Raw genomic sequence first — 27,803 nt, 5'->3', positions numbered from 1 at the left:
CCTCAAATTATAGATTGTTGTTCATCAAAATTTTGATGAAACCAAAACATTCCCTTTGCCATAATCACTTCATTACAAGTTATTATTTCCGGCAGACGTATCGTGTTTACGATTTCAGTCGCACCATTGGATTTCGGGGAAAAAAAAAGCCTAAGAGGAATTACTATATGTTTTTATTCCTCATTGTATTGTAGTTGCAATGGTACCAAAGTTCGTAGTTTGGAACGTAAAAGATGTGAACCGCCATTGTTGTCACGATTGCCGTCTGAGTTGAGTTGATGTGTGACGAGTCGTGGTTTATTAGTAAGTTTTAGATAGGATTTATTTGTGTTATAGTGTTGTGTTTAGTGGTTTTGGTGAATTTGGTTAAAATATTGCAGTAGTGCAAATATATATATTTTAAGAATAAATATCATTTTTTCGAAAATTTTTACGCAAAAGTTTATTGGAGTAATGACAAAATGTAAAACTTTTTTCCGACCTCTTTCAAAAACAAAAGGGTTTCATTTATGGGACCCCAGGGAATTTATTTTTTACTACTGCTGTTACGTAGATTTACTTTCATTCTGAGTAATTAAAATCATGCAACTATAACATGTATTGGAAAGTAAAAAAACTGATATTAGTAAAGACTTTTATTATGCAAAATCTGTAACAATATACACCCTATTTGCACAATTTATGCGCATTCGCTGCTTTTTGTTATATAGGTGTTATTATAGTTTTATAAATTTGTAAAATGCTTATGTGTTTCTGAAACTAGAATAAATTTGACATAAAATGGATATCTCACTTTTATAGTTTTCTTACTATAACTTTGGTTTGCTAGGTATGGTCCCCCCAAAATTAAAAAAAAAAATGTAAATTTTGAATTTCATGGAAAAAAATTTTTAGTCAACATTTTTTTAAGGCCAAATTTAAATACTAATATTATTATATGTTTAATTCTGAACACAAAAATATATACTTCTATATATATTACTTTTAATTTATATTTTTAATAAATTTTTTAAAAAACCCTTGCACGAGGCTCGAAAACATGCTGCCACTACAGGAAAAAATGACTGCCAGTTGGAGGGTTAATAAAATTATTTTATACACTTGTATAAAATATTTCCAAATAATCACAGGATCTCACAAAATACAATCTTCACACGCCACAATACAAAAACCTCCATAAAGGTTATGCAAATATTACTTCACGAACTTAATTGTTGATCAGCTGATATTGCCAACCTTTGCAAAGAAAATATGACGATAAAAAGTGTTGAATAAATGATCAGCTGTTACTCACAACCTAAACATTTTTTTTTTTTTTTTTTTGCTTTGGGGTATTGGGGTGGATTCACAGATCCTCACACGTCAACCTGAGCTTATTGTGTGCCCCTTTGATGTTAGAGGGGTAAGCCTATCTTTGTGCCCTTAATTAGGCTAAGAAGCTTTTCCCCGATACTAGCATCTGGTTCGTCGCCTGGTTGTTTATCACCGAAAAGAGCCCTTCTCCTTGCTCCCAGTCTCTCACAGTCCAGTATTATGTGTTTTTGCAGTCTCTTCAGACTTATTGCAGAGTCTACACTCCGAGTCCTCATGTCGTAAACCTAGAGTGTTTAGGTGTTTCCTGAAGTGGCCGTGTCCAGTGATCAAGGCAATCACTTGCTTAACCCGATCCCTGCCCAGCCCCATCAGCCATCTGGTGAAGCCGGAGCTAGAATCAGCAAGCAGTCTTTTGCCGAGTGCTTGTCCTTGGTGACTTTGCCACCGCAAGCGGTGTGTCTTCCTGGACCATTTGTTTTATACTTTGGTAGGCGGGCTGACTTGCTTATACCACAACTCGGTTCTGGACCTAAACATTAGTATAATATTTTATGCAGATAAGAATATGCATTTTTGTGCGTCTGTTTTATTTTTAAATAAAGCTAATTTCAATACCTATTATTAATTTTTTTCCTAAGTAATTCACATGAATCTTTTCAGAATTAAATGTTCTACAAATCTGTTTAAGAAAAAAATGACCTTTATTTAACATTTATGGAAGTAATCTTACGTTAAACACAAAAATGTGTTATTTCTTTGCACTAATTCTTGTGTTTTACGTAAGATATCTCTGAAAGTATTGCATTTACAGCTCTGGGAACGAATTTTTAATAAATTTGTCAGATATAAAAACATAAAAAACAATCGTATTTGTATCTTTGTAACTACCTTTACCATTTTTATACGGCCTGACTTCACCAAGGGTTCTGAAATCCGGGCGAAATCTTTCGCTATAAAAAGTATAAAAAAACTCGCTAACGAAGCGTTTCCGGGAATTATGGCTCCCGAGAGATTGCCGTTTAGTTTTGAATCACCCTGTATTATATTATATTACAATTAATGGTGACACTGTTGTACAACAATGTCGGTGTACACATGCACAGTAGGCTAGAGCATTCAAACTTTTTTTTGTGTCAAACAGCTGTTCTTATTTTAACTGAGATGACTTTGAACTATGCTGTTTTTTAAACAACTGGTTGACCAGGCTAGAGTTTGCAGGCCAACTAGTTGTCCACGGCTAATAGCATATTAAACTTATTCCAACTTATTACGTAAATTATTGACGGATTTTTTATAAATGCAAGAGGCAAAAACTAGAAAAGACCAATTTTTGGGTATACTAAACTGGCACACTGCTTGTTTCCAGTTTTTTCTGTAGAATTAACTTTTGTCATTTGATTCTATTTCAATTAATTCACATAGTTAATGTTTTTTAATTTAATATTTTTAATTAAATTTTGTCACAACACTGGAACATTTTCCAATAAAAAACCTGATTTTCAAACCCGACCTCCTCAAAAAGGTTCCAAAAAAGTATAAGGTTTCTTTTTTCACAAGGTAATTTCCAGATAAAAATACCTTTATGGTATGTACAGTATTTAATAAAAATAACTACCATGTAAATAATATTTTTGTTTAAAGTTTTCATTGTCTGTTTTTCAAGTAAAAAAACTCAAGACTTTAAACTTGTAGTTTCCACAGAAGATATCTTTTAATTAGGGGGATGTCTTATAGTTTAAAAACCCCCATGGAGACTACTTTTGGCACATACAATCAATCAAAAAACAAAATTTTAAAACCACCCCAGTGTAATCACTAAGCACAGTGTAATTAAGCCAACTTTATTAACATAACTTATGCAAAGTTCAGACTTAAATACAAAAAATAACACAGACATTGCTAATGACCAAGTTAACAAAATAGACTTAACATTTCTTTATTAATAGTGATCATGGAATTTGATGGGGTTTGGTAATATTAAAGACGATCAACTATCATCTAACGTTGGTAAATATTTGCTATTTGTCACTAGAATAAGAAACTCAGTTCAACTCGCCACGTTTAGTGTCGGAAGAGTGGTGTTCCACATTGTCCGACACTTTCTTGCCGATCTTCTCCGGTTCAACGGATGCTGAAGTCTTCTCCGGGTCACTGATGGCCTCTCGCACTTGGTTTAAGAGATCATTATCAGACCCTTCATAGCAAAGTTTACTACCTGCAACCATAAATATAGTTGGTTAGTATTCATTTGGTGTGATCTTTAGTCTCTTGTTCCTGAGATAACTGATTGGTATTTGCTATTTTATCATAGTGCCATTGTTTTTTTTTTATACACGTTCCAAAAAATATATCTGTACATCCTAATATTCCTTAAGAGAAAAATAAGAAAATTTAAACATTACATTATTTATAGTTATATTTACTTATACATACAAAAACCCATTGTAAATATATCCAAAAAAAAACATTTTAGAGAGTACTGTATGTAAAATTTGAGTTTGCAAAATTTAGAATTTAAAAAATTGTATTACATTTTATAAGCTTGGTCATATATATTTTGATTTCTTTGTTTTTCATCTTTCTCATGAAACATAACACTTTTTAAGATAAATATTGTTAAAACCAATATTAAAATTACTGAGCCGTTACGTAGTTGCCACCCATGGTTGCAGCTCTTGCAAAATCTTGACTAAAATTGAATGGCTAACAAGGAAAATTTTTAAGTGGTGCATTTTCCAAACTTTAAGTTTGGAGAATATTTCTATGTGTTCAATTCATAGCCCTTTAAAATAACTTCCTTGATTACAGATAAAGGAGAAAACAATATTTTCATCATTCTACATGAAATTGGAGGCATTTATATAAGGAATTTAGGCATATTTTTATTTTTAATTAGGCTCAAATAAAAATTGTTGATGATATAAATGTTAAAATTTCAGAGTGTAAACTGAGTTATTGACAATAGGAAAATATCTGTTGTACAATATGTCTTCTGTCATTACAATGTAATAAAAACTTATAGAAAAAAAACTTACACTCATTCTGTGCGTTCAACGTAAAATGTTTTTCCCTCCAAGTAAATTACACTCATTTGATTTTACTGAGCAGCTTTAAGAAAAAAGGTCTTGAGGGAAAAGTAGAGTAGGGGTCATCAAAGTGAGTGAAAGTCTATTACCGAGGGCAGAGAGCTTGAGTTGATGGATGACAGTCTGGACTGTACACTTCCCTTCATTTGCTACTCGTGAAATACGTACATTATCAATACAGTGGCAAGTTCTCAAGTCCAACAAAAATGATACATCAATTACTCTATAGTCTATTCATTTTAAGGGTAAAGAAAGAAACCCTAATTGAACTAATATTTTTTATAAACAATTAATTTTTATATAGTAATGCATATATTTACTTATATATATATATATATATGTATGTATATACATAAATCTACATCCATGCATACAACTAAAGTATAAATTTAAAATATGAAGAAGTATTTTTGATGGCTTATCGCATAAAAAATCATTATTGTCTTTCAAATTATTTTAATTTAAAAATTACAGATTTAACCACATTACAGATCACCTCTTTTTAAATTTGTCCGTGCTGTATTAACATTAAAAAATTTGTATTAAATAATTAGTTACATTCAATTTTTTATAGTAATAATTTTGTCATTTATTGTTTTATAAATTCCATACAAAGAAAAAGTATGTGTTTTTAACACAAAGATGAGTAGTTTTAGTTTGCAGACCATTACTTTCTTAGGTTACATAATAAATATCTGTTGATAATAAAAAATCTGTTTTATTATCATTACCGTATGTATGTACCTTGCATTTCACAAATATAGCCCCAACATGTTTATCAAGAAAAACACTTATAGCAGTTTTATAAAGAAAAACACTTATAGCAATAAAGAAAAACACTTATAGCAGTTTTATAAAGAAAAAAAACAATTATATACTTACTATTATTGGTAATAATAAGTATTACTTACATCCTGAAGTTGCCAAACCATGCAGTGATTATTTCAAAACATTTATTTCAGGTCAATTACAAATATACATCTTCAGGTGGAGTTTTCTTTATTTATAACTACAAGGTGTAAACTACAAAAAACTTGTTCACAGTTTGAAATCAAAACAGGTTTTCTAAACAGTATTTAATGATTTAAATGTTGTTAGATAGATGAATGAAGTTAGTCCTGTGATAAATAAAATTCCAGTATATATTAGTTCAAAATGCATATTGATAGTTGTTAAGAAGGTTTTGTCCGTTTAAAAATTTATTAATTTGACTTATGCATTTGATAAAATGTTACCATTGTGCTGTATTTTTCAATGTTGATGTTCATAGTTGATTCGTTGTATACTCATTGTATGTAAGACAACCATATGTAAGAAATACTAATTTTTAATTCTTCTTCAATCCATTGTTCTGGATATATTTATCACTTCGCCTGATAAAATTATATACATATTACAACCTAAGGACAGTACCCAATTAGACCTTTGATGATATAAGAATCTACAAATTACTATAGAATCACACTTTGATCAGCTGATTGTTTTATTTTATAACCTGTGAAGAGCCATAAAAAGTTGGTGTGTCCATAAAGTATTGAATATAAGGAAAACCTTGGTGACTCAGAATTAGCCGTATGTGTTCCGTCCAATTTGGCCAATAATGAGTTTTGGTGGGCTATCTTGGATTCTATCTTGAATATAATTTAAATATTTCGAACAAAGTCATGTGGACATTTCATTTTAACCCTCATACCAGCAGAACTGGTAGCTGATTTTTCTCTAACCGCTACTTTATTTTTAGGTGATTTATAGACTTTTTTGTAAAATATGCAATCCTTGTTTTCTGTAAATTTAGATATATTTGGAAAACTTTGTTCACAATGAAACTACTAGAATATTTTGATATATAATATTAACTCTGAATATAAATATTTTTAAAAACTTTTGTAAATTTGTTATACAAATTTGTTAAAATATTAAAGATACAACACAGAGATAGATGGGTGAATAAATAGAAAGTTTCAAATAAATAGAAAGATTTTTTCTGTTTGTAAAAGACAGCCTAAAAACACTAAATTCAGTATTAAAAGATAACAATAACTAGATCGGATAAAACTATTAAAAATAGTTTTAATTATATGGTTCTTAGTTAGAGAAAGTTTAAATTACAAATCTATAATTTTTATTATTTAGAGTTGAGTTATTATGCCAGGTTTGTTCTAAAATATGAATCATCCATTAACAACTTGAAATGAAATTATTGATATATTAAAAAGTAAAGGTGTACTCATTATTGTTAAACTAATGACTTTTTTAACTTAATTAAATTAATTTTAGCCATAACAACAATATAAGTGTTCTTTATAGTTTGATAGCAATGTAGACGTTATGTAGCTATGAATGAGTTTTGCTCCAGTTCACCTTCCCCTTAGCAAATCTTCAGGAAAACTGATACCCTTACATACTTGGGAGTCTGAAGAGAGCTTTTTTTATAACAGAGGGCCAGGTTTCCTGGGCCTGTTAAATTGTTTCTCAGCCATATAGCTTATTGTGCAAGTTTAAGCTATGTCAAATTCCAGGCCTTTACAAAACCATGACATCTGAACAATGCTTTCCTGTTCCAATCCCTAATCAGTATGCCTAAGAAAACCTAGGCATTTTCAGCAAATATGACATGCTCAGCTGTTTCATCAGCCTTGCCACTTTCCCTGCATAATGTTTTCTAAACTAGAATATCTATTCTGTTCAGTTTGCTTCGGAATATCCAACGACATTTAATAAAATCAGTTGTATTACAGAATCTCCGTTCTACTCATTCTAAGGGCATCTGCTGCAATGTTCCTTTGGTTGTCCAATTGGAGCAACCGCTTTGTCTTGTACGTTCCCCTCAGCTTTCTCCTCCAGTGTTCTTGGGGTTGGTGTTTGTTTAAAACACATCACTTGGCAACTGATCTCCGTGCTAAGTTTATAGGAAACGCCACACGTTGGTTCAGGACCCAGAGTAAGAGGTTGGCTTCCTCCAGAACTGTCATGCCCCTTCCATTACCTGTGGGGGGGGGGATACCTCTATGCCCCATGGTTTTTCACCAGGTAATTTCTTGACCTTATGGCCATTCCCATAACTGTATTTTGAAAATACTATAAGTCATGGTTGGCCAAGGCCTGCCAGAGCAAAACTGGTAGTTATATGTAGTTAACCCTGCTTGTCCGAGTTAATATGTATGATGGTTTTAACCTTTGTAGCCTTTTTCCACGTTAATTCTTGCGCATTCCACAAGGGCTGTCACTTCGAGCGCTGAAAAAAACAGTTTGCCAGTTTGCCTAGGCTTAAAGACTAACAAAGCTTGCTCTAAGTCTGGCTCAAGTCCGCAGACACCTGCCTCTAATACCCTTACGGATGTTGAAGAGAGCTTCGTCATCACTGACGTTTTTTGGGTCTCTTTGGATGATGTGGACTTGGACTTCAAATTACAGGAATCAAAGTTGTGACAGCATCAGACTTCAGACACTTGGCAGTAAAGAAGAAGATGGAACTGGAGATAAACTCAACATTCACAATTTAAAGGTTGTTAACAGGCAAATTTTCAAAGTTGTATGTTGAGGGATTAAGCCATTTTAAGCAATTGTTTCTAAAGTGGCCTAACTAATTTTTAAAACTAAACATGTTATTTACTTTTATTGCCCCCCTTTTTTTTAGATAAAACAGTTGACTGTGATTTTCAAACTATGGCAAAGCAATATTTCGTTTCCGTGAAGGTAAAAAAATGTAATTTGTGGATATTGGGTTCAATGGATTATAGGGAGTTTCTGTGTTAGCTATGAACTCTTAGTTGCATGTAATGAATATTTTTCATGCATCATTAATTTTTAATCGACTCTGAGTTGGCACAAAAACCAGGAATCCCCTTATTTTATTTAGATACTTTATTCATTACTATTTAAAATATCCATTTGAAAATTTTATCCATTGATTTAATATTATGTAACAGCATCAATGCTTTCAAAATAAAAGGTCATCTATATTGTTTGCACTTAATTAATGTAGAGACTATTGTCTGCAAATAAATAATTAAATTGGAGTTAAGATTAAAACTCTCATTAATGTTTTGCCCGAAATACAAGAATGGACTAATCTTTTATCATCTTTGAGGGAGTACCATATTTCTATTTTTTTACATACAGAATAATACGTTGGTAACTATCACATCAATATTGTTTCCAACTTAGCTGAAATCTATAATTTTCTAAGTAAAGGTCCAAACCACAAGATTACAACATCATTTCAAAACCATAAAATTTTCAACTTTTCAAACCACCATTGTGGCTTTACACACATGAAAAAGCCATGGACAAAGTATTGCTAGAGCACACCAATAGTACTCTGCGATCCGTGCCAAGATACCCCTTCAACGCATCAGTTACCAATTCTAAAACATAGTTGTGTTGTCAATTTATTACCTTATTAAAATCCAAAACCAGTATTCAAAATAAAAGTTTATTAACTTGTTTCCAAAAACAACATCTTCAAAAAATCTTGGGTAAAAAAGGTAATAATATGATTAGCCAAGTAGTCTTTCTCTCATAAGGTTTTTTTTTTTTTTTTGGTCATATATAATTTAAGATGGAATGGAACTAAGATGTTACTATACTAATTGGTCTTTTATAATTTTATCAATATAACATTACATGGAACACCCATTTCCAATAAAGTGGACACCATATTTTAAAGTGTTGTAGGTGTGTCGCGTTAAACCCCAACGGGCATTGATAACCTCTGTGTTTTTATGCCCTTATAAAATAATAAGTTAAAAAAAAGGCTTATTCAACCACCAAATTATGCTATTTGGAGATCCATGCCTCTAAAACACAAAAAACCCATTTTCATCCAATTTTTGTTTCCAAAACCATCATTAAAAAATCATGATAGTAATAAAGAATTAATTTTTTTAAGATGATCAATGGGAAAAATTAAAATTGCACATGTCATATTTATATTAATTGTAGGACTGTTTTAGTTTGAGTATTGCAAAAAAATACCAGTGTTAAAGTTGTTGTTATTTTAATGTTTTTGTAAATTGCTATTTTTTAATGTTTGTGGAAAGAACAAATATAGCTTTTTTTATGACCCAATCTAACACAGTCATATACACTGGTGAATACAGAATATCTTGCTAATTATTAGATTCCAATCTGCCTAGAGCTAAAGTTAAAAAAGACATCCACCGTCATTGTAATGCATTAGTATCATATATTTTATCTAGTATGTCTGTATTTAGGTTCATTGTATAAAAATATTTTGTTGAGTAAGTAATCAATTGTTAGTACTTAAAAACCTCAGGTACCAAAACCATATTGAACCACTAAAGTTGTTTAAACAGCCAGAACTGCTTCAAAATTACTTAGCAAATTATTTTTAGACAACCCGCCACTCTTAAATTAATATTAATAAGCTATTTAAACAATCACTCATGTTATAATAATTACACCACACTTAATATTTCTTGTACTGTATATAGAAGGAGTTTAATTTTAAATAATCATAAACAGAAATAAAACATTTACTTTATTTTTACTATCACTTACAGAATAACAAATTATCCAAAAATAGTTTTCTTAAGTTTCTTTAAAAATCCTTCATCTTTCGATACTTGTTGCTCAGAACCTGCCATTGGCTGTTCATCTATGTTAGGGTTTCCTAGAACAAAATGAAAAATTGAATTAGAATAGCCAATGAGAAAATTTATTGTCAGAAACTTTTTACAAGTTATTGCTACAAAAAATTTGGAAAATATTTGTACTGTGTTAGACTACAATAAGAAAAATTTCACATTAAAATGTGATCTAACAAGTTAATGCGGAATTTTTATTCTATGACAAATATTTACAATAAAGGTTTACCATCGGTTTCTGATGCACATAAAGGAATGATAAAGTTAAGTATTCGTTTAAATCAATTTCAATTTAGAATAACATTTATAGTTGGTGGATATTTTCAATGCAAGAACCTCATTGTGATAGATAAACAGCCATGGTATGTGACCCAAACTAACATACAGTCTATCATCAGTATTTATAATCATCATTACATCACCTAAACTCAACAAACATTTACAACAAATCTAAAGTTAATTGAAGCTTCAAACCAAAGTACAAACAAGTTAAGCAAATTAATAACAAGTTGTTTGTATTTTAGGTTTATTTAATAAACACAAACATTGGTAGTAATTAGCGAAGGAGGGAGCATAGTTTGAAGTTAAAATTGACCTTTATTAGAATTATAAGTTCTAAAGAATCTATTCACCAATAGATTTTCCTCCTTGCCTTTTATGACTACTAAAATTAAAAAAAATTAAAATCCTAGTATACATATATTTAAAGGTAACAAATTATATATATATATATATATATATGTTTTATATATTTTGGTATATTTTTAGAACAGAGAATTGCCATTCTTAACTTTATTGTTTGACTTAATGCAAAGTACAACACTTGTTGGAAAGAAAAAAAGTATCAAGAGTTTGGTACAACTTCCCAGGATATTTTTGTTCTGTCATATTTTTACAAAAATGTAAATAAATATACTAATAGCTTTCCAATTCAAAATGACGGCAATTAAAAGTATCCAAAAGCAAATTTAACAACAAAACTAAATTTTGTAGCAATCAGTTGAAAATGTTAATATTAATTATAGTTGGTAATTGTGTTTATGCTTTCTTACATACTCATATACGGAAAGAATATTCTTAGATCCAAGTGCTGAATTTGTTTTATTAATGGTCTTCCATACTTTTGACTGGTATTTGTAAAGATTCCAGTGAAGAATAATAAACATGTTTACTCCCATATAAAACATGTTTATGTCTTATCAGTAATCAAAATAAATTAAATAAATCTAACAAACATTATTTATCCAAATAGGAAAATACCTTACTACACACAACTGTACTAAAACTGTGGTACCAAATTAAAATACAACTTTTTATTACTGCATTTTACTGACAAATCAACTGATCAATACAATAGTCATGAGGGTGTTGCTTGGTATGCTTGATCTCAACACCATCAAAGGATGTATAATGAGAATAAGAATTTTATTTTGCGAGAAAAATATTCCACACAACTACATTTGCACAACAACTACATTTGCACACAACGTCAGTGCATTGTTACAATTTTTGTAAAACAAATGAATATTCTACAAGTCTTGCTTCATCCATGCTGTTGAGATTGTACTCTTCCATCGAATAGAATGATCTTTCCCTTCAGATTGACCAAGCTGTTGTTCAAGTGGAAGCAGCAAGTTTCCATTTTTGTTGGTTTAAAATTGAGCTAATCAGACTTTAGGTAATTGATTAACCAACCAGCTCAGTTGGTTGAGTATTCTTGTATGTAGGGGTTAAAACATCAGCACACATAAACTTTCTAAAATATGTTTTTGAAATGTCAGTAATGTACAAATTAAAAAGGACAGGAGTAACTACAAACCCTTGGGGTACACTCTATATGTAAGATCCCTAAATATGACCTTTACTGCGTATGAGGACAGACGTAACATATATCATAACATTTTACAGACTTTTAGTATATGTTGCAATCAGATCAAGAAATGCAACTGAAGTTTGGCTTGTGAATTTGAGAATAAGAAAACCGAATGCTGAATTTGGTAAAAATATTAGAACGTTAATGTTGGGAACATATTTGATTGTTACCAAGAAAACATGTTAAACAAAACTAGGCAGTACAATCACGTTTATCCATACTTGTTTATCTGGCTATCCTTGTTATCTAGATTGGTTTTAAAAAGTAGATAAGTCAAAATTAAAAAAAAAAAACTATTTTTGTTGAATTTCTAGTCCAATTTGTTTTTATTTTTGTATTCTTTGTCAACACGTTTGGTGTTCCAGAATAATATATGCAATGTAATAACAAATTAACAATGTTGTAGTAGACCTACAAGAGCTTAAATAATTTTAATTTGAAAATATAAATAATTGGCTTCAGCTTGTTCTTCAACAGTAACAGAGGACAGTGAAAACGATTCTGATAATGAAGAAACTGGAAGATGTAATAACAAATATTGCGACAGCTCAACACTTCCTATGTGGAAATAATGACCTTGAAATGTTTGTGTAATTTTACTTTTGAAGAGGGAGATTTGTTCCAAAGGTAAACAAAAGAGTCTGGACTAAGTCTTGTATGAAGCAGTAAACATTTCTTTTTATATGTTTTCTCTAATGTTCATTTATATAAGATAAAACTTTAGACATCTTTAGCATATAGCCAATAAAATATAAAGAAATGTTTTATGTGTAACAGTAAGTACATTAAAAGAAAGCACGGAATCTGCAGATTACAATGATATAACTTTTATTATGATTTGAATACAGATTTGAAAGATGATGTAAATAGCAGATGATGTTTAATGCATCGCAAATTACGACTCTGCCAGTTCATGGCAGGAAAAATGTATCGTTAACTAAGACTTTGCCAGTTTCAAGGTTAAAGCTATAGTGACAGAATTTATATGACATCTTTATTAAAAAGCAACATTGAAATATATGAGTATTTCCATTCTTCTAGGACTAAAATTCATATAAATTATAATAAAAATATTGCACAATCTTATTGTTAAGTTATTAATCAGAAAACTAATGATGCTAAAACTATGCTCTTCAAAAACATTAGTACTTTTTTATTTACAGATAAAACATTATAACAAACAAAACCATTTCAGTAATATACCTAATTGACTTTTAAAACCATGGTTTTACCTGAATAATCAAAAAAATGTGTGAAAAAACTTTTTATTTCAATTACAATAATGGTAGGCAACATTTTGGCTTCAACTGAGTGTAAAATATGTTTTCATAAATGAAAAAACATAAGGTAGACCAATCTGGGAATCCTAATTCAATTGCCAATAACATCTGAATCCTTTTATAATCTCTTTTCTTAAAATATCTTTGACATGATGATTGATGAAGGCTACTCACCATCTTTCTTGTATGTGATGCCACGAATGATTCCTGGTGTGTCATCTTCCAGCTCCGCGTATGCCAATACGAGTGCTCGCTGCTCTCTCCGTTAGCTTCTTGGGTACCTTGACCTTAATGTGGACATAGTGATCTCCATAGCCACTCGTCGTGTTCACTTTCTTCAGCCCCTTCTCGCTCAACCGCAGCCTTGTATGGGATGATGTTCCTGGTGATTATCTGCAAGTAATTGCTTACTGAGTGATACTACCTTACTTCAACGGGAATTCAATTTTATTAAAATCATACTGTAATTTTAGATCTACTTTGACAACTTTCTCCTGAAATTTGTTAATTAACTCTAGAAGTGGCATGCAAACTTACTGTAGTAGCACAGTTATTAAAGTACCCGGAAATGTATTTTTCTAAAGCTTATTTTAACTACAACCAATACTCCAAATGTAACATAATTACATACACATACTTATATACATAATTTTTCTCTCAAAAGGAAACAGAGAAAACATGTTTTAGTAATTTTTTTTACTTTCTAAAAAAAAACCAATGTGTATATTTGACCAAAAATTGTATGCTGTTTCCAGAAATGTATAGTTTATATCATTTAAACATTATATACATATATCATGTGATATATAATATTTTAAGTACATATTATATATATATATATTACACATTATATATCAGCTTTTTTACAAATCAATAGTTGAATTACTTGCATTTTATGTTCAATTTCACCTGTCAGGACACCTGAATTTTCAAAATAAAGGAGTGTATATGTGTGTGTGTATATATATATATATATATATAGTATATATATATATATATATATATATATATATATATATATATATATATATATATATACTATATATATATATATTACATCCTGCTTTTTAAAAAAGCAAACATTTGATGACTAGCATTGTATGTTTATTTTCACCTGTTAGGCACCTGAATTTTCATAAAAAATGTGTATGTGTTTCTTTTTTGTGTTATAATACTCACAATAAAAAAAAGACATATTTGTATTAAGAGCATGTAGTGTTTTACATCCTGAGCAACATTACTTTGTGATTCCAATGACGAGGGCAGCACAATACTGTAGAGCAAGAAAATGAATTCAGAAAAGAAGAGAAGGAATTGGCTTCTAGAAAAAGGACTACATTAAATTTTAGTACTATATATTTACATTAGTGCAGTAAAAATTATTATTACTGTTATTCAAGTTATTTTTAGATAAAGAACAGTTATGTAAAAATTGGTGAAGTTAAACCCATTTCCATTGCCGTAAGTTGGAATTTTTCAACAAATGTCATCAAAAAATTAAGGTTTTTTGTGTTGAAACTCTACTAGAGTTAGAGCTGGAGGATTGTAAACACATTACCTGGCACAGTGTGGTCCTCATATATCCCTTTGTATCCTGATGGTGCCACCCAGGACTGCCTGGGGACAAGGAGATTTCAGCATCTGTGTGAACGTCCGGTCCATCTCTGCGAAAATAGTCGGACTTGTCCACTCGGAAAAGTGATAAACAGTTCTTTGTTTCCCACTGGTAACCTAACTGTCTGTCCGTCTTCAACTCCTGCCAAAGAAAAAAAAAGCTAGCTGACTTTTTTTTATCACTGAAGAAAATTGATACACAATTATTTAGAAAATCATTTGATCAGAAACTATTGATTATTTTTTCAGTATTTTCTTTGTAAAACAGAAACTTTAATTTAATCTTCTTAAATTTACAGTAAATACAATAAACTGGCTAGTGCCAATCCAGTGGTGGGGATACTGGGAGAGGGCAGCATCACAGCGGTAAAGGGGTATTTACCCTACCCTGCATGAACTGAAATCGCCCAATGTCTTTTTGTAAGCGGTTACCTATAGTGCTATATTCATGAGACTCTTAAAAATATCACTTCAAAATAATTTATACAACCAGGATGGTATGATGGGTAGGAATCTTTATAATTCAGTTTAATGGACTTCCTTATGACAAAATCCATACTGAATATAAACCATTAGTATTTACAGAGAATTGTATTTTTAACCTTTCATTACCATTGAGATGCTACAATGTAAGTTTCTGAAGTTAAAAATGCACAGATCTGAGATGAGTTCCTTTTCATAACGCATTTTTAACCCTTTGCATTAAGCAGGCTATTAAGTGTGGTCTCTCGTTCAGCTTCAGGTTAAATTACAGAATTGTCCTCTCAGCTCGGCGAACCACAGCTAGTGACCAGTTGGGTTCTATGTCAACACTCAGCGCTTGCGCAACATGTACGTCACTTCTACTTGTTTTAAATTACATTATTTGACCTTCAGCTCTTTTAAATGACTGGGACTGAAGTGCAATCTTACAAAATTTAGTAGGTTTCAGCTTTGCAAAATAAAAATACAATCAGTCTTAAGTAGGTCACTAATATCAACAGAATATAAAACTCGCTTCCATATTTTAAGGTTTGGCTCCACCAAATGCATAAGTATTTTTTTTTAAATGTATAGTAATACTATAGCAACTACAGTGGCACTGACACTCAGATAAAAATAACGCTAAACTATGGTGTGTGCTGCCAATAAGAGAAATATTAATTTAGTTCCTTATTTGGCTGAGAGACTGCAGCACTTTCCAGCCACAACTGGATAAGGATTTGAATTCTATAACTGTGCAATACAGTGGGCCACACATAGTGGCTTGACGAGCTGAAGAACAGGAAAAACGTGGGGTTGAGAGTGAGCGTGAATTAAGAATGAGCTCAGGAACAGGATGTGGTCGTAAATTTCCGATCTGATACAGAGAACATTCATGGCCACCCATAGCGACCCCAAGAGCTTAAAAGGACTATTACGTAAGTCTGAATCCGAGTGCAAAGGGTGAAACTTTAGCTCCATGATAAAAACGGACCCTCAGATGTGCGACTGGCAGCTGACTAATGTTTCCTCTTAGTAAGTACACAACCATTCAAGAATTTTATCAGTACTAACAATAATTACTGTACCTGGAGGAACTCGCACCACAACTTTCTTACGTTGAACGTTACTTCCCTTGCCCTCACACTCGGTACAAGGAAAACTTGATGAGCATTGCGAGTTCCATTGCAGTAACGGCAAGTCGACCTCATCACAAACGGCCCTGCAACATTATCAGTTAGTTACAAGTTTAATAAATATGTATTTTTATTGTGAAATAGATATCATGGATTAGGGTCTGTATTACGACCGAATAATGCACCATTTAAACTGCAATGGAATTATTATGTAAAGGGTCTTTGAGTAACTCATAAAATGTTGACGCCTCCATGTATTTATATTTTTGAAGTTTTTAAAAACATTTTTTAACAAGATATACTAATTTGCTTAATAATTTATAGTTTACAAATTTTCCATCTCCTTATATAGAATTACACACATTATATAGCAATACCCTATAAATCGTCTTAAAAATATATGAACAAGGGCCTAAATATTCTTTTATAAAATTGTTTCAATGCCCTACCCTTTCAAATTAACCCTTTTAGGACGACAAAAATTTTGGTTATTTTTTAGGTACGCATTTTTTGACGTGACCATATTTCATAGCGAACATACCAAAGAAGACGACGGTGAAATTGGGCAAAAATGTTAGTAGTTTTGATAAATATATTATAAGTCCATTATTTTAAATTGTCCTTACACCATTTTTTATCCACATGTACATAATTAAATTGTCTACAATATGGTAGCATTTATTTACTATTTACAATAACCAGAAAAATTAAAAATTAAATAAAATTTTAGAATTTTTATTTTATTTTTTTATTTTATTAGTTTGGCTTCAGTTTACTATGATAAAAAAAAAATTTTTTTACTGTGGGAACTAATATTACTATGTTTCTTACATAGTTTTCAGTTTAAATACAAAATTTTATTAACATTGGTTGAGAAATAAATTGTTTTACAACAAAAAAACTTACATTACTACAAAGTACCAAATTATATAAAACGGACTAAAATTAAAAGTCAAACAGCTAAGTTAAATTGATCCATATTCACAAAAGAAGTTGAACAAAACACATTTCACTATAAATCTATAAAACACTAAGTTTATAACTGATCTGAAACAATCAACTATAGTCAACGCGACGCGCACTGTGACTGGACTGAATGTAAACAAACTAGACGGAATTGGCGCGCTCCGCCGACTGGCACTACAATAGGCGCTCACGTGCAGCTGTTCTAAAAATAGACATATGTTGTATTGTTTGGCCAAGATAAGTTCCGAAATACTCCATTTCCTGTCTCAGGATGTGCCTCTACAAGGAAAACTAATTTTGTTCATCGTATTTTCGATATTACGTGAGTATTATGCAAACGTAAACCGGCGGGCACATAAAAGTATCCGCGTCGTCTTCTTCGGTAAAACTAGTGCGGACTATTGAAAGCCCGCATCGTCTTCTTCGGCAAAACTAGTGCGGACTATTAATTAGTCCGCTCGTCCTAAAAGGGTTAAACAAACTTACTTTTTTAGTTTAAGTTTTCCCTTATGAGCTGGACATTTCATTTCGGTGGACAAATTCTTAAAATACCTAACATTAAACTAACACTTTACTATTATTTAGTTTCCAAAACAAAATGTATTTTACTTAAGTTTATGATAGCAGTAAATTTTAACCAATTTAGATGTACTAAATTGACATGTTTACTGATCTATGGAATCTATGGAAATGGAATTTTTCCGTTACCCGTTGATATTGTCTCTGAAGCCAGTGCCACTGCAGTAATGGCAGCGGATAGCCTTGGTCCCTGGCTCGGTACGAGACCCGTTACACTTGGGACAGGTGTCTACCACATTTACAGTGATCTCCTTGTTGACCCCTCTTGCTGCTTGAGTGAATGTCAGCCTCATAGACACCTATAATCAGTACACCAGTAGTTGATATATATTCATTAGGATGAGTCAGATTATGGACTTTCCAGATTGGTGGTTTTTTGCTACCAGAATTCACTGTAGGTTTTCCTTCATTAGTTACAATCCCAGATGACTATACTATATTTCCAAATTAGATTTAAAAAGTGAGTAGTATACAGTTATTGCTGTGGACAAATGGCTGATGTGCCCAATTCTCTTGATTACGTATTATACAGTGTTTAATTTCTTACAAACAACATCAATGTGGTTAGACCATGAAATGTTATTATCTACTGCCATGCCTTAAAGTTTTGCTTGGGGTGTTCATTCAACAACAGGTAGTGTTGGGATCTCTTTCTTTTCTTCTGCCAAACGCTAGCTGCTTTGTTTTTGTCATATTGACGGGTAAGTCATTAGCATGACAGAACTGGTAGGCCATATTAAAAGCAATATACGAGTTTCTTGCCATGGTGTCAGATGTGTTTCTAACTATGAGTAGTGTTGGATCATCCATAAAAATAAGTGTAGAACAATGTTCATTTAAATACTTTATCAGGTTATTTATGAATAAAAACTGGACTCAAAACTGACTCCTATGGCACTCCTCAAATCAAAAAAACAAATCAAATCAATTCACTCTTTAATCACATATAGCCTACATTGAGTACAGTGTTGACTCAAGATAACATTTAAAACTTGTTATCTTATTTAAGGTTTTAAATCAATGTAAATAATAAAGTCCAGTAGTGTTCTATTGGCTACTCCAGTCCAGGAACTCCTCGACTGTGTATATGAATCGGCCAAGAAGCCATGATTTGTTAATGTATGTTGGTTAATAGTACCCCTTGCAATAGGTAGAAATTTAGATCTTATTAAATGTACTGTTTCATTTGACGTGTGCCTAATCTCGAACAGCTGACTCCTACCTTCTAGATAGCTTTTAAACCATTTACAAGTTGTTCCTTTTACTTGAAGAATCTTGCAGTTTACTAATTTCAAGTTTTGTCCCAGGCAATAAAAATCTTTTGTGAACTCAAGCATTATGGTGGTAGTTACTTTGTTCAATTGAGTTATAGCTGTGGTGTTTGATTTTTTTAACAAAGCCATGCTATAAACTTTGTGAATAGTTTATTCTGCTCACAGTTATCCATAAGCTGTTTCAAAACTAACTTTTCAATTACTTTAGAGAAAGTGGGAATTAGAGTAGAGACAGTAGAATTAGAAGAATTAGTGAGATGGGTCGGTAGTTGCTTGCCTCCATGTGGTAACTACTCTTGAATTTTGGTTATACTTTTAAACCTTTTGGAAAATAGCCAGTTGTTAGAGATTTGTTGGTTATACTAAAAAGAGGAGTTTTTTCATCGTCACTGCAATGTTTTGGTTTGTTATAGTAGAGATCTCAGCGACTCCTGAACACATTTTTGGCTTGAATATATAAATTATATTATTTTTTACTTCTTCCTCATTTGTGCAAGACAAATAGGCAAGTTCATAGTTAATTGCTTCCTGGACCACGACAGGTTAGCTCTGGAGTGCTGAGTGTTGGTCTCCAATACTTCTGAAGCGATGTTAGTAAAGTACAAATTTATATGGTCAGCAATTTTTTTTGTGGACCGTTTTGATTGTTCACCAATCATTGTCAATTTTAGTTGTGTTTCCTTTCTTTACTAATTGCCAGATTGCTTTTGATTTCTTATCAGCTTTCTTAATGTGGTCTGCTAATGTTTTGATTGTGTTTGATGGGTGCTTCTCGATTTTGACATACAAGCAAAAAAAGCTGAGTGTGCATCAGCCAGCAGACTTGAGGGGAGTCACGTTTGGGTGTTAGAAGACAAGCTATACCCAAAATGATCAAGCAGACAATGATCAATGAAGAGAAGTAAAGTACCCTGTTTTTCTTCAGGAGTATGACACTGGTGAAGTGCTATTAAGCTAAAGAGACAAAGGACTGTCACAGCAAATTGGTATACAAATCGCTTGCCAAAAGTTCTTCAGCACTCGAACATTTATAGGTTTAATTTTGCACCACACAATGCCCTCTTTTCACACTGCTACAAAAACTTTGAAGTTGTTGGCCGAAAATGGCATAAAAACAATTGAGCAACTCCTATATTCACCAGATGTCACTATGTGTGACTTCTGGTTATTCTTCAATCTGAAGAAACATATGCACAGTCGTCGCTTTTCTTCAGGAGTTGAAATTGATGATGAGGTTTCATAAACAATATGAATCCATTCCAATAATTAAGAGGATGAGTGCTTTAAGGAGGAGTGGGAAAAATTCAACTTAAAAAGTGAATTGATGTATGAGGAGATTTCTTGGAAGTTAACTAACTCTTTAGTTACTACTAAGGTTTTAGTAACTCTTGCACAAAACTCATCATATCTCAAAAACTTTCAAAGTGACCCTCGTACTGTTTTCTCCCACTTTCAACAGTTTTTGGATTTAATTTCATACTTATTGTGAAACAAACGGGCAAACTAATATAATAAGCATGCTACTTTAAAACATTGTGTAGTTAAACTAATCTGAAAGTTATATTTTATTTACAAATTAACTAACCTCTTGAGCTGCTCCAAAACCAAATTGGGAATCAGCAAACTCTTCTCCAAAGTTGTTTGCCTTAAAACCAGCTTCTCCAAAGATCTTGCGGAATAGTTCCTCTGGATCAATTGAAGAGTGGAATTGCCAATGTTGGGCGCCAAACCCTTGATTGCCTCCTGGCGGAGGTCCTCCCATACCCATCTGTTCCGATGTAGGCTCCCCATGAGTCATACTCTTTTCTTTTGCCTTCATCACTCAGCACCTACAATCACATGTGCTTACAACTCTAAAAGGTAAATAAATCAAACAATAACCAAACACATGTGCATAGAACTAACTGTTGTTACCATTGGTTTATGTGTTGTTATCATACACTCAATGATCTCAAGCACATTAAAAGAAAAGTAATGTCAAGGACAATGAAAAAGAATGGCCTCAGTAACAGAACCATTGGTGACAACCTTACACACCTCGCCGTGCTGGTTTGACAAGGTTCTAACTAACATTTTTGTCAAAACTGAGGTTATGTGCATTTTTACAGTGTATCTACATAGAAGAACATGTGATGTGAATTTGAATGCGATCTGTTTGGAAAATAATCGAACTACTAAAGTGCCAAGGTTCTATCTGCATTGTTTTTTTTATTAGTTTAGGTTCGACAAGGTTCTAGAACTGCTGTTGTTTAAAGTGCCAAGGTTCTACCTGCATACTGTTTCTTATTAGTTTAGGTTTGACAAGGTTCTAACTGCTGTTTATCAGCTGATCACGAAACAACTTACATTACTCTCTTTGTTTATTGTTTTGTTTTGAAGCAGCTTTCTACATGGATTGTGTTCATTAACCTCAAAGTGATTATAATATCACGGATGAGGATAAAACATATGTAATGTTATCTTAAAAAACTTATCTAAATGATGATGTTGATGGACAGACAAGAACCCTATTATTGCCAAATCAAGGCACAACTACTCATTTAAATATTTTTTTTCATGTCAAAGGGGAGAAAATAAGGGTGTGTAAGACATTTTTATCTCAATGTGTAGACCTTATCTATATCCCAAAAAGCCAATATATACAGCCCATAACAGTAACAATGTCAAAACGAAACACTCCTTCAAAAGATATGAGGAGAAGAACTGTAGGGAGTAGGCGTAAACCAAATGGAGATGGTGACTTTGCCGAAAGCACACATTCAGTCATTCCCTAAAGTTCAGTCGCACTACTGCCGAGCTGAAAGCAAGCGAGAGTATCTCGAATCACACCTTAATGTTTCTAAAATGTATGATCTTTATAAAGATAAATGCAGCTGTGAAAATGTAGAAGCCTATAAAGAAATCTCTTTACTATCACATATTTTATACAGAGTTCAACCTTGGGTTTCACGTTCCCAAAAAAGGACCGTTGTGATCTATGCGAAAAATACTTGGTTGCTGGAGAAAACTGATTCTATGGAAGACAATCTTAGAGAGAGTACGAGAGGCATCAAGTTTTTTAAAAACGGAAATGAGAGAAAAAGAGCTGAAGAAAAGAAAACAACAATCTATTCCGACATTATTATTTGATTTACAGAACGTAATCCTAACGCCACATGCAGACATAAGTTCCTTTTTTTACTTAAGAACATTGAATGGTTAAGAATCTAACTGCTTACCTTTTTAACTACAAAAGACAGTGTTTACTGTTGCTCTTTGGAATGAAAAAATGGCAGGAAGAGCAGGGACTGATTGGCAAAGTGCTTTTTTATAAGATACTTGAAACCGTAATGAATGGAAAATGATATAACAGATTTAGTAACATGGTCGGGACTCGTGCCACAGAAACCACAGAACCGAAATATGTATTATTTGGAATGCAGTTTTGCATTTTTTTAAAGAAACCCCAACTCTCAAATCAGTTACAATGAAGTATTCTCTTCCTGGGCATTCTTGCGTCCAGGAAGTTGACCATGGTGAAATCGAAAAAAACTGATGAGAAAAAACTGACCTTCTACAGTCCTATTGGTCTGATACAAATTCTGAAACAAGTCAACAGAACCAACCCCTACAGAGTCATCCAAATGAAACAAACAGATTTCAAAGACTTTTCGGCTACGTCTAAACTATTGAATTACAAATTGATTCCCTTCACCCAGGTTGGGGTCTTGAAATTCACCCAGGTACTACATATTGTTGACTACAAAAACAAGCCCATGACCGGTATGAGCCTTTTAACCGTGTCAATTTGAAATATAATGAGAACAAAATCCCATTCCTCACTAAGTTCAAGTAGTGTTTTAAATGTAACACCAAAGCTACAAAACATTTAGGATGGAGATGTCGGAGGCAAAAAAGACGGAACATTAAGGCCCGCCTTTTTCCTACATGCCTCTGCAAGACCGGGATTACTACAAGGCAGTACTAAACCTGTAGTGTCAAAAAGAAGAGATTTGCAACATGAGCATTGTGGTGTAAATAGAAAAAAAATTTGATTAATATTTGAAAACCTGACTTGTTACTATGAGTTTCTGTAATTAAACATTCTTCAATTTCATATTTTGCGTTACTAATTTTGTCCTTACTATTACACACCATAATAGTGGAAGTGCCTATATTACCTATAACTTTGTAAATAATCATACGCTTACTACCAATTTATATTAAATGACCCTTAATTTATTCCCATATCCTCAGAATAATCAATTATTGATGAATCATCCTAAAGAAAATAAACTGAAACATAATTTAATTTTACCCGTTAGAACTTTGTCACTGGACATTTTAATTCAAAACAATAGTTCGACAAAGTTTCTATAAGCGCAGTTAGAACCTTGTCATAGTGAACGCTCCACAAGTTTGGCTATGACAAGGTTCTAACTGCATTACAAGGGTATTTTTATGTAACCAATCTGTACCAAATTGTTTAATTTCTATATTACACATACGTAAGATAATGCCTATATTGTAGTAAATAAAAAAAATCAGGAAAACAAATATCTATAAATAAAAAAAGTTAAAGAGATTTCAAACTTTAACCTCAATTTACTGAAAACTAGTTGGAGGGCAGATAGAACCTTGTCAAAACCAGCACGGCGACCTTTCTCTGATCAGACACATTCACTCACTACAACTTTTTTTAAAGTCTCATTTTAAAACATTCAGCACTTTATCCATAATCATGCAAATAACCCTATGAATAAAACATGCTTTGCAGTTAACTTTGCGAATACAGAAAAACTACAATATTTATTTATTTAAATGTAACAAAATTTAAAAATGAACACTATTTTCAAACCTTTTAGTGCTTAGGAGTGTCCCTGTACTTTGCTGGTTTCAAGACACAACCAAACCCCCCCCCCCCATGCATGTCGACACTTTATAATTACACATTTCTATTCCAACTGAATGTATTGGATTGCATTGTTAACCACTGCTTTGATTACAATAATCAAATAATACAATTTTATATCAATCATGAACTCAACAAAAATAATTATATTTGATTGTTTGACATTTAATGGATTGATTCATCAGTAAGCAACATTAGCACATTTTTAAGAGAAGGCTTTTTTTATCAAACTAGAAAAATATATTTATAAATAATTTTTTATATTGTTTTATTTATAAACTTAAGATGTATCTATCATAAAAACATTATGCATAAACTATAAAAAAAATGATTTTTTTACTTGTTTTTAAGTGCTGGTGGTGGTAAAAGTACCTACATGTTGATGAAATTTACATACCCTCCATGCCACACTGAATTTGACGACAGCGAAGTTGTTTGACTCTCAAAAACAATGTACATTAAAAAATTACCATCTTAAAACATTTTATAAATTATTAGTTTCATACACGCTATTGTTATCTAAGACTAATGTTATAACAAGTTTAATATTGCCTGTAATAATACCTCATAAGCTTCAGAAACTTCTTTGGAACCTTTTTACACCATCAGGATCCTTGTTGGTGTCAGGATGGTACTTTTTGGCAAGCTGAAAGTAGGATTTCTTAATGTTCTTTGGCAGAAGCATTTCGGGAGACTCCAAGGATTTCATAGTAGTCTTTTTTCTTCAATAAACAATTACTTGTATGGAACTTTCTCTGACTTGTTTGATTTCCAAATCCAGATAATGCTGTAAAAGAAACATTATTAGCTTGTTATTAAACTATCACACATTATGTAACACCAGGAAAAATTCCTAGGAGCCTATAACTGAGTTCAAGCGATATTGGAGAACAGGAGCCTATAAATTTAATGGTTTTTCCACAAACCTGAGATTTGAAGGTTAAATACAAGTAAGAGAGATGCAAAGGTTTTTTTTGGAACTAAGTGTCGGGTCTTAGGCTTTTCCCTCACGTAAAGAAATCCTCTTATGTTATCTGGGAGTCCAAAAATAAACTTTTAAAATATCATTAATAATGCTGAATAATTTTTACTTTATTTTCAAAGGCACATCTCCATTTTATAAGAAATATTAAAGACAAATATGCAAAAACAACCCATTTTTATAATCAAAAGAAAAAATGTAACTGCAGAAAATTATAGTATTAACTATTACAAGAAATATACTTATACTTACTTATACTTTTGTTTCCGCAGGAAGTTGGCCCATCTTAGGGCTTCTGCAGGTCCAAAACTGCCCTGAATAGGAGGGACAGTGTTTAGGGTAGGGTGGGGTGTTCCAGCCCTTTACAATGATCAAAAAATTGTTCCATGCTATAGAAGGATTGATCTATTAGGAAATTTTTTAGCTCACTCTTGAATTTTTTGTTACAATTGATTGTTCTTATTGTTAGTGGTAAAACTTGATAAAATTTTTAGTCCAGAGAAATTTTGTTTTTTTTTTCAAAAAGAGTAAGCCTATGTTGCAATTGAGAAATTGTTCTTAAATCTAGTATTGTAATTATGACTATTGTTTATAAATTCTAAGTTTTGAGATTTTATGTACCAGGCACATTCATAAATATATAGACATGGAACTGTTAATATTTTTAGGTTTTGAAGTGATCACTACAATGTGAGCGGGGAGGCAAAGCCCAACATGGCTCTGATGGCCTTTTTTTGCCAAGTAAAAATTCGTTTGAGATTTGAGGCTGAGCCCCCCACAGGATGATTGAGTAAGAGATGTGAGACTCGAACAAACAGTGGTATACAGATTTTTCCAATTGGTTGTTTTTGAGTTTTGCAAGGTTTCGAAGGACAAAAACGCCTTTGGCTAATTTGCTTTCAATTTTGACCAACTGTTCATTCCAGTCCAACCCATCATCCAATATCACCCCCAGCAGTTCTGCTGATTTTGTGACATCCATCTCCCTGTCACCAATGCACAAGCTAGGAGTCCAGGAATTTTTTGAATTTTTCTTTTGTTTTGTTTGGATGCAGATGCATTTTGTTTTTTCTTGATTGAGTTTGAGGTGGTTTGATTCAAAAAATTGGGCTAGATTGTTTGCTTTGATGAAGGATTCTAATTCCAGGACTCCACAATCTCTGTGCCTGGTAACTAGGGTAGTGTCATCAGCGAACATGTAAAGATTTTCCACTGGAATCTTACTGGTTATGTTGTTTACATAAACCAGGAAAAAGCAAAGGGCCCAGGATTGAACCTTGTGGCACGCCATTTCGGATCAAACTGGGTCGTGAAAGTGTGGATTTAATTTTGAATTTGGTTGTGCTGAGAAACCTCCACTACCTGATACCTATTGGTCAAGTATGAGGTTAGCCATGCGATGGCAGAATTTTGAACGCCCAGTGCTGATAATTTCTTCAATAAGATGACCGCATTGACACAGTCGAAGGCCTTCGATAGGTCAGCAAAACAGCCGAATACCGTACTCACCAGCCTCGACCGCATCAATGCAACCATTTACAAAATCAATTAAGGCCAGTTTGGTTGATTTGGATTTTCTGAAGCCATACTGGCCTCTCCACCAGGAGTTTATTTTCCTCCAGGTAGAGAGGTCACCTGGTCACAGATTACCCTCTCAATGATTTTGGATACTGCCGGAAGGAGCGATACTGGACGATAGCTGCAGACATCGGACTCATCACCCTTCTTTTGGAAAAGAGGCCTCACCTTGGCCACCTTGCAGGCATCCGGGAAGGTGCAGCTGTTTATGGAGGCATTCACCAACTCCACAAGGGGTTTAGTCAGTTTCCTTTTGACAGAATTTAATAGCTTTCATACATAGGACCATCCACTCCGGCCGATGTTTTCGGTTTGAGTTTTGAAAAAAGTTTTTTTAGTATTCTATCAATCTATGGGCCTGAAAGATTCTAGTTTTGTGTTAGGGTCTATGTTTGGACCGTCATTGTCATCAGAAGCAATAGTTTAAATTTTCATTTATTTGGTCTGCAATGTTTATGAAGTAATTGTTAAAAAATTCTCCAATCTGCTTTGGGTGATTTATTTTTTTGTTTCCATTAATTATTTCAATATTTGTTATCTTATCAGTGCTCTTTCCTCTAAAATTATTTACAACATTCCAGGATTCCTTTTGTTTGTTGTCAGATTCATTTATTATTTTGTTAAACCATTCTGCTTTTGTTGACTTGATTCTTAATCTGTAAGTCTCAAGGGCTGAATTGTATTTCTGTCTGTTTTCTGAATTTTTGTTTATTTTCCATTTATTAAACAATTCATATGCCCTGTTCTTTAAATTGCTTATTTCATTGATCATCCATTTAATTCTGTGATTTTCTTTTATGGTAACTTCTTTTAAAGGGCAGGCTATATTGTAGTGGTATGCAAAAGTTTTGATAAAAGCTCCATATTTGTCATTTATATTTAGGGCGTTATAAAAATCTCTCCAATCTTCATTTCTCAGTCTAAGTTTTAATTCATCTAGGTTATTCTGTTTCATGCTTCTTATTTGTTTTTTAGTTTTACAATTTTTCCCTTTGTGAGTATCAATATTTAGTGATATGGCATGGTGATCAGATAGGAGTGGTTACGAGTGTTACGTTTGCGTTTGTTTTGTATGTTTTTCAAAATTTTTGTTAATGAAAGATTGTCGGATATAGCAGGAAGGTGTGCCAGAGGGTATACAGTTTCTCTTGGTGGCCTC

The 27,803-nt window shown here is 32.4% G+C and overlaps 1 pseudogene; it reads right to left on the bottom strand.

The window, feature by feature from the left end:
• Nucleotides 1–3,141: 3,141 nt before the first annotated feature.
• On the bottom strand, nucleotides 3,142–26,894 carry LOC124374031 (annotated as a pseudogene).
• Between the last annotated feature and the right edge of the window lie 909 nt (nucleotides 26,895–27,803).

The sequence above is a fragment of the Homalodisca vitripennis genome, unplaced genomic scaffold (assembly GCF_021130785.1).
Source record: "Homalodisca vitripennis isolate AUS2020 unplaced genomic scaffold, UT_GWSS_2.1 ScUCBcl_7042;HRSCAF=14546, whole genome shotgun sequence".
NCBI classification, from domain to species: Eukaryota; Metazoa; Arthropoda; class Insecta; order Hemiptera; family Cicadellidae; genus Homalodisca; species Homalodisca vitripennis.
This window is presented reverse-complemented; position numbering and strand designations above follow the sequence as displayed.